The following is an 8,370-nucleotide window of genomic DNA, read 5'->3' on the forward strand; positions in this document are numbered from 1 at the left end:
TTGATCCAGCCTAAAAAATACAGTCCTTTTGTCATGATTTGAGCATTTGGGGAAAAAAAAATTATGAGACAGTTGTTGTCAGAATTCATTGGTGATTTCAAATATGAAATTGAATTGAAAGCTTGGCAAACAGCTTTGGAGAATTTGATGTTTCCCCATTCAAAGAGATAGGAGCTGCATGGATGCCCAGGATGCCCGAGAGGCGTTTCAAAGATGGCCGCCAAGTGAAATGACTTGTCTTAAAGGGACTTTGATAGAACTAAACATATGTAGATAAAAAATTCAATATCCCGCCCAGATTCTGAAGTGTTCATCCGATGGACACAAGTTTTTTGACATTGAACAGCTTTTCTGAGTTAAATGTTACAAAAATGTGACATTTTTACAAGCTATTTTATTGCCGCTTTTCCGCGGTTGAAACAATGATTGATCGATTAACGTTACATGTGACAATACATTATACGGATTTCAGTAAGTTGTACTGTATCTTTCAACATACCTTCAGTATTCATTCATCCTACATACATTCATGTTTATTTCATGCTGTAAAGCGGAAGAGATGATCGGTTCATGTGTGCTCTGCCTCTGACATCGCTGTAGCGCTTCAGTTCAAACAAACAGTCACACTATAGAGCGTACTCTATTGGGCACCCCTGGTATAAACACTTGCTTTATGAGCTTTCAAATATAGTAGGATATTCATGGCTGTAATTTATCGCCACATTCTGGACAAATGTTGCATCTACAGAAATAAAACACTTTTTGTAATCACGTAAAATAAGATGCCTTTTTTTCCCCATGAAAAGAGTGATCATAAAATTAAAGAAGCAATTAATGTTGGAAATGCATCATATGAAAGGCCGCTGTAAATGACTTAAATTGTGAAACATATGGTGCATATTATTACCAAAAAATGTACAAATGCAACAGCACAAAATAAATACAGTGCTCAAAATCACATGATAAAAGACAAAACTGCTCAAAATCACATGATAAAAGACAAAACTGTGTGTAACTCAGTCTCAGCCATTGTAACCCAGTGACTGGAAATCAACTTTAAATCTTAATTAAATGATCGAATCACTGCAAGTCATTGAAATCCTAGAAAGGCTATTATAAACATCAATCAATACAACTATTCAAGTGATACAGATCTTTATTCGGAACCTTGCATATAGTGCTGCTTAAAATACAACTAATCTATATCCTTGTCCCTTCTCTTTATTAATTTCAAGGGCGTTAGACTATATCAAGGGATACAGATGAGATGCTTGCTCATGCGCTTTTGTAAAGTAAACTGGATTAGATTGTACTAATTGTGCTCATAATTTCACTGATCAAGGTTTACAGTATGAGCAGATGATTTGGTTTTATATATTGTACATTTATTAATAAATTGACATTTATCAATGTTACAACAAATTACTTTATTATTAAATGATACTATGGAAGTAAAATAATGCCATATGTTTTTGAAACAAAAATCATCTTGAATTGCACTAATTGAGAGGAAAAAAAAATTTATTACATTAACTATGCTTGTATTTTAATGCATTGTATTTTTAGGACTTGCATTTTTTATGGGCTGAAATTCAACATGGTTGCATATTTAAGCTGTGAATATTTCAATTCAAAACATTTCACACACATTTTCAGATTATTGAATTTTTAACAATGAAAATGTGTTGAATTTAAATATTCACAGCTTAAATATGCAACCATGTTGAATTTCAGCCCATAAAAATGCAAGTCCTAAAAATACAATGCATTAAAATACAAGCATAACTAATGCTTGTATAACTAATAGGTATTTTTGATAGGTATATTGATAATAATTTATGTGACACTACACTAAGAATTGAATGACTAATTTCCATCAACAAATAAAGCTTGAGAAAAGCAGATACACACACACACACACACACACACACACACACACACACACACACTGATCTCTGAGGATTCATTACACACATTTATTCTGACATGTTATTTCACTGACAGAAGTTCAGCTCCAGTGGTGGACAGTAACTGAAAATCATATTGTAACTGAAAATCATATTTAGGTCAGTTGTTTTTTAACTAAATCTGCTGTAAAGGGCGACTGAAATGCTTTAATGCGGACACGTCCACATCAATGTGTCTACAAATCGCAATCTCAATTCAAACAGATCAAATCACATTTTAAAACTAACTTGCCACTTCAAATAACGGTTGTATCGATTACATCGTTACGACACTAGGAGGCGACAAGTGAATGTTAAAATGTATTTGACATTGAATGATTCATTCAAGATTTGTTCAAAAACATCTAGTAATGAAACAAGTGAAATAGTTATGAGTGAGTCATTAAATCATTCATTCAAACCCATTTTTTAAAATTAATTAATTAAATTAATTAAATCCTACGCCTTCCCTATTCTACTTACAGAAAAAAACGAAACTGGCGCTGCGTTCATTCCGTAAGTAGAATAGGGAAGGCGTAGGACATTCAGCGTAAACGTTATGAAGAATGCGGAAACGGAAAGTACATTCAAGGCAATATTTTGTGTTTATAAAGCATAAATGGTTGTATTTTTTTCGAAAATGACCGATGGTTTCGCTAGATAAGACCCTTATTACTCATCTGGTATCGTTTAAAGCCCTTTGAAGCTGCACTGAAACTGTTATTTGGACCTTCAACCTGTTGGTAGCCATTGAAATCCACTATATGGAGAAAAATCCTGGAATGTTTTCATCAAAAACCTTTATTTCTTTTCGACTGACGAAAGACATCTTGGATGACATGGGGGTGAGTAAATTAAAAGGAAAAGTGTATTTAAAAGTGGACTAATCCTTTAATGTAATGAAGAGAAAATAAGAGACTCTATAACATCTCACTGTTACTGATTCATCATGAGCTCAAAGCATTATGGTAGGGCTGGGCGGTTTTTCCGATTAATTCGAATTTATGTTTTGCCTCGATTTTATTATTTTTGGAATCGAGAAATCGCGATTTTGAATAAAAATGTTAGCAAGCGTTCAATTAGACATGTTAACAATACAGCATAACCGCATTAGGAGAAGAAAATGATCCGACCTCATGATGGCGCCGGCACGCCTGATTAACCGCTCTCATGTAACGCTCCATGAATGTAGAACACATCACTGTTCTTAAGCGGCTGTTCATTCAGAAATCCGTTATTGCGTTATAAAAATGAGACACAGTGAGGCAGTGGAATGAGAAAAAAGGCAAAGTTATTAAACGAGAGTTGAACTTTATTTTTTTAAATTGACCGCCGTGTTTTTACAATGCCGTTTCATGGGCGAGACGCTGCAAAAGACATGAGACAAGTGCAACACCTAAACATGTCCGCCAAACATAAAAACGATAGGACAAATAGTGCAATAGAATGCAAAAACATGTAAACCTGTTTGATATTTTATGTTTGTATGATGGTAACAGGCTGAAAGCTGCTGTTTTCTGTTTTTACAACGCATTTGATGTTAATAATAGCCTATTACTGGTGTTATTTATTGCTATTTTTGGCTAAGAAATATTTAGCATTTTCTTATTTAATTTTATTTCTGAGTAGAAATCGTGAATCGGTCAATCGTTCTGAAAAATCAAGATTTTATTTTTTTGCCATATAGCCCAGCCCTACATTATGGGTATTTTGATTCATCAACACAGTCTCAATGATGATCTTTCATTAACACTAAACCCAGGATAGAGCGGTTGAGTGAATGTGGTCTGGATTGTGTGGATGAGGCTCATTGTGTCTCCAGAGACGCTGTAGAAGGACAGAGTTCCTGCACTGTGATCCACATACACTCCTATTCTCCTGATGATGGGCTTTACAGTGAGATCTGTCACTATATTATTGTGCCAGAATGAGTATCTGGAGGGAGTGCAGAACAAACTCCAGGACTGATTATTATATCCAAACCGACACTCGTTACTTGATCCCTTTCTCCTGATGCTCTTATATGACACTGATATATACGGACCATATTCACCATTCCACTCAATCTCCCAGTAACAGCGTCGATCAGACACACTCTCTCTACACAACACCTGAAGAAATCCATCAAATCTCTCTGGATGATCAGGATACGGATGATCTGTGTTAGTGTTAGTAATCACTCTGTTCCTCCCTGACAGACGTAGGCCTTCATTCACTGTGTTCGGATCCAGAGTGAGGTGATGGGAATCTGGAGATAAAACACATCAGAATCAGGAATTATCAATCTGATCTTTAATGAAGCTGAACTCTTCATGTTTAATATATCAGCAGTGTGTATCAGCAGAATGTAGATATTCTGTGCAAATCATCATTTACATGATCAACAATAAAACTCTTCTGTCATGTTTGTTTTTCACCTTCTACATGAAGAACATGAACACAGTGATTTTTCTGCTTGTTTTCTTAGTAACTTACATTGTAGGAAGTCGTTCCTGGTCCAGTGAACAATGTTGGTGAACGTGACTGTTGAAATAGATATGAAGAGTGTGATTATTGTAAGAAAGGCAGCATAAATGACAGAATAATCACATATGTGCATATTGATGCACTCCAACACTGCCTGATTATGTGCAGATTCACTCAAGACAGAGCACTGCGCCGCTGAGATTTTTTTTTCACCGTGTTCGGAGAGTTTTATACTTGTATTGTGTGAATCAATGCCAAAAGTAAGTGTTACTATCTTCATCTGCTAGTAAATTGTGTTTGTGTGTTATATTAATATTTAGGGGTAGCTCTTGGGTAATTTTAACAATTAAAATTTCCAAGGAACAGCATTCTCCCCTGAAAGTGATCAGGCAGACCAAACGTTGTAGAGACTTGAAACTTCTTGAAGATCTACACCGTATACAATGTCAGCAAGGCTTGCCCGATCAGCCTGACAGGTGCGCTACAGCGGTCAAAAGTACGAAATGGCTCATATATCATTGGAGTCCTTGCCTCAAGATGGACAAAATTATGCACTCGTCTATGAAATTTTCGGGTATTTTGGATTTTTTGAAAACCTACTTTTGCAAACTAGTCCTAGGTTTTTCGCCCGATTGGAACCAAACCAGTGCAGCAAGATTCTCTGGACTTTGTCAATAATTATCAAAAAAAAGTTAAAACTTCGATTCACGACCCCTAAGGGCCGCCAAAATGTTCGAAGTGGGTGGAGCCAATTTTACTAAAATGGCTAGGACTTGTGAACAAAATGAGATATTTTCACCAAACTCAGTACACCTATGTAAGAACTCATTCTGTGATTGCGTGACAAAGGATGCAGCGATTGGCCACTAGGTGGCGCTGTAACAGGAAAAACACATGAAAATGGCTATAACTTCTTCACCGTTAGTCCGAATGACTTGAAAATTGGCATAGAGTGTCTTTTTCCAAGGTGCCTTGACTCTATATTTATTTAAAAAAAACAACTTTGGTGAACGAGCCCTAGGTTTTTGGCTCAACCTCCATAAAACCTCTGCGTTTGTCAAAAAATGTTGAACTTTTGCCCTTGTATAGCTATAGCAGGGTCATCTGCGAAACATGCATGGCCAAGGCTACCCAAAAGCCTGTCATTCCTAAACGAAAATTTAGAACTTTGCATCAACTACGTGAGCATATGCGGCACTTGATTCTAAAGAAGCATGCTTACTTTTATCGGCCCATAGGTGGGGCTATAACTGTTAAAAGGTGTAAAAATTATGTATTTCTATGGCAAATCCCATGAAATGGCTTAAAGTGGTCTTCCTTCCCGATTTGCGCACACCTTCACGAAATCAGGTGTGCATATGTGTTACATAATTCTAAAGAAGCATGTAAATTTTGATGGACATCGGACCATAGGTGGCGCTATTACTGTTATTACTGTTACTGTTATTACTATTACTTTAAAAACCATGTATTTTCTGGTACATTGCCTGTATTGGCTGCAAATGGCCTTTTCCATCTATGAACATATGATAATGTTTATATAATTTGTTAGATCTGCTCATTCTGAACATCTTTGCCTCAAGAACCACTTCTGTCAATTAAATCATTCATTAAATATTTGAGAGTCTTTTAAAAAAAAAACTAATTTTGCTAACTAAAGTTTTTCACTTAACCTCAATAAAACCAGTGCAGTACAGTTCTCTGGACTTTCTACATCAATAATTATCAAAAAAAAAAGTTGAATTATGAGCAATATCACACTAATAGCCATGCAATATTGGCTGAACATCAGCACAGCTGTGATTCAGCCATATGTAATCACAGCGTGCTGATGTACAGCCATATCACACAGCAATGAGTGTGATATTGCATTTATACAACAGTTCGACGGCACGAGTGTGTAAATAAATAAGAAATAACAACGGAGTGTCTTTAAAAGTGCCTCTTTTGTGCAGCACTACTTCCTTCCGCCACGGATTCAAATACCAAGTTGACAGTTTGACTGAAGCTCTGTTACAAATTCCAAAACGTCACTTTAGAACTAGTAACGAAAGAACGTTGAGTTCGTCCATTGAAACTCATTGCATTTTGTACAGTATTAGAGAGAGAGATCCTCTGAGCGAGTCCATAGCTGTGTCTGATATAACATTCTTTCTTCATGTCGATGTCCGTAATATTATATCCATTATAAAAATCCATTTGAATGTCCACTGAGGTAAGTGATCTTTATATTTGTCCTTTTTATAATTAAGGGAATTTTCCATAACAGCGCTAAAACAACTTCCTCCTTTGTTTCCAAAAAATCTCAATTAAAAAGTCTTTTGCGACTCACTGACTCATTCACTCGTAAAGATTTGCCACCATCTAGAGTCGTATTAATGTAACTTTCACTTAAAGGTGCTGTAGAATGTCTTTTTAAAAGATGTAATATAAGTCTAAGGTGTCCCCTGAATGTGTCTGTGAAGTTTCAGCTCAAAATACTCCATAGATTTTCTTTTTATTCATTTTTTTAATTGCCTATTTTGGGGCATCATTAAATATGCGCTGATTCAGGCTGCGGCCCCTTTAAATCTCATGCTCCCCGCCCCCGGATCTCGCGCTTGCCTTAAACAGCATAAACAAAGTTTACACAGCTAATATAACCCTCAAAATGGATCTTTACAAAGTGTCCGTCATGCAGCATGTCTAATCGCGTAAGTACAGTGTTTATTTGGATGTTCACATTTGATTCTGAATGAGTTTGATGGTTCTCTGTGGCTAAAGCTAACATTACACACTCTTGGAGAGATTTATAAAGAATGTGTTTATGCATTATACAGACTGCAAGTGTTTAAAAAATGAAAATAACGGCAGTCTTGTCTCCGTGAATACAGTAAGAAACGATGGTAACTTTAACCACATTTAACAGTACATTAGCAACATGCTAACGAAACATTTAGAAAGTCAATTTACAAATATCACTAAAAATATCATGGATCATGTCAGTTATTATTGCTCCATCTGTCATTTTTCGCTATTGTTCTTGCTTGCTTACCTAGTCTGATGATTCAGCTGTGCACATCCAGACATTAACCCTCTGGGGTCTGAGGCTGATTTGGGGCTCGTCCTGCTGACGTTGTATGCGACATCGATGTGCTATATGCTGTATGCTGATAAGCCATTTGGTCCTGTTTTCCCAGGTATGTGTTTTATTCGAGTTTTGTCATGTTCTATGTTAAAATATTAGCCCCAGCTGAATGTTAGCTTTTAGCACATGTGCTGTATCGTCTCGCACGTGCTCTCTGCTGTGTAACTGCGCCATCTAAGGGCTGCGTTATTCTCTCTCCATTTCATTTATATAAAATATGTAAAATGATGGTTACTTGAGTTTATATTTTCACTGTATTAATGTTAATTGTCTGTATTAGTGTTTTATATTTTATTTTCATGGATGTATGCTTTAAGAATTTTTCCACTATATGTTCACGCTCAATTTGAGAAAATGTATATAATCAGAGTCTCATAGCTCGTCCTGCTGACGTTGTATGCGACATCGATGTGCTATATGCTGTATGCTGATAAGCCATTTGGTCCTGTTTTCCCAGTCTTCTTGTCGCAGATACAGTAAAGCAACCCTGAGTGACCATCCACCTGATCTCCATGTGAATTTATTCCATCTACACACACACAGTCACATTGGTCCAGACGTCCTACCCTTGTCTAATGCCTTGAACATGAGCTGGCATATGCAAATATTGGGAGCGTACATATTAATGATCCCGACTGTTACGTAACTGTCGGTGTTGAGATTCGCCTGTTCTTTGGAGGTCTTTTAAACAAATGAGATTTATATAAGAAGGAGGAAGCAATGGAGTTTGAGACCCACTGTATGTCATTTCCATGTACTGAACACTTGTTATTCATCTATGCCAAGGTAAATTCAATTTTTAATTCTAGGGCACCTTTAATCCATATTACG

General features: G+C 36.3%; 1 long non-coding RNA gene across 1 annotated transcript; it reads left to right on the top strand.

Moving 5' to 3' along the window:
• Window positions 1–7,512: 7,512 nt before the first annotated feature.
• On the top strand, window positions 7,513–8,039 carry LOC125252940. The gene is made up of 2 exons (XR_007181311.1): window positions 7,513–7,591; window positions 7,997–8,039. It is a non-coding gene; the product is annotated as an uncharacterized LOC125252940 (long non-coding RNA).
• Window positions 8,040–8,370: the final 331 nt, after the last annotated feature.

This window comes from Megalobrama amblycephala, linkage group LG18 (genome assembly GCF_018812025.1).
Source record: "Megalobrama amblycephala isolate DHTTF-2021 linkage group LG18, ASM1881202v1, whole genome shotgun sequence".
Classification (NCBI taxonomy): Eukaryota; Metazoa; Chordata; class Actinopteri; order Cypriniformes; family Xenocyprididae; genus Megalobrama; species Megalobrama amblycephala.